At 31.6% G+C, this 304-nt stretch overlaps 1 protein-coding gene across 2 annotated transcripts in view; it reads left to right on the forward strand.

Moving 5' to 3' along the window:
- LOC119586944 overlaps window positions 1–304 on the forward strand; it is a 22,062-nt gene that overhangs the window by 10,961 nt on the left and 10,797 nt on the right. The window lies entirely within an intron of this gene.

Genomic DNA, 304 nt, shown 5'->3' on the forward strand with positions numbered 1-304 from the left:
ATATAATATCTATCTAAACTCGCTCCATATCCAAAAAATAGCCATGTATAAAATCAATTGAATACTTATCGCCTCTTAAACAGTAGGAAGTGAGGGACCCTGTGGATAAAAGTTATTATTAAACAGTCTTTAGCGATCGTAGATTAATATATGACCTTTTTTGTAGTAAATTTGTTTTGATTTTATTTTTAGCTGGTTAATGGTCTCTTCCTTTCTCTTTCCGTTTTCATTCTTGATTGCATATATTGTAGTGTGTGATGGCGCATATGATAAAACGAAACAAAACATTTGAAGATGGGTGTGA

This window comes from Penaeus monodon, chromosome 22 (assembly GCF_015228065.2).
Source record: "Penaeus monodon isolate SGIC_2016 chromosome 22, NSTDA_Pmon_1, whole genome shotgun sequence".
In the NCBI taxonomy this organism is placed as follows: Eukaryota; Metazoa; Arthropoda; class Malacostraca; order Decapoda; family Penaeidae; genus Penaeus; species Penaeus monodon.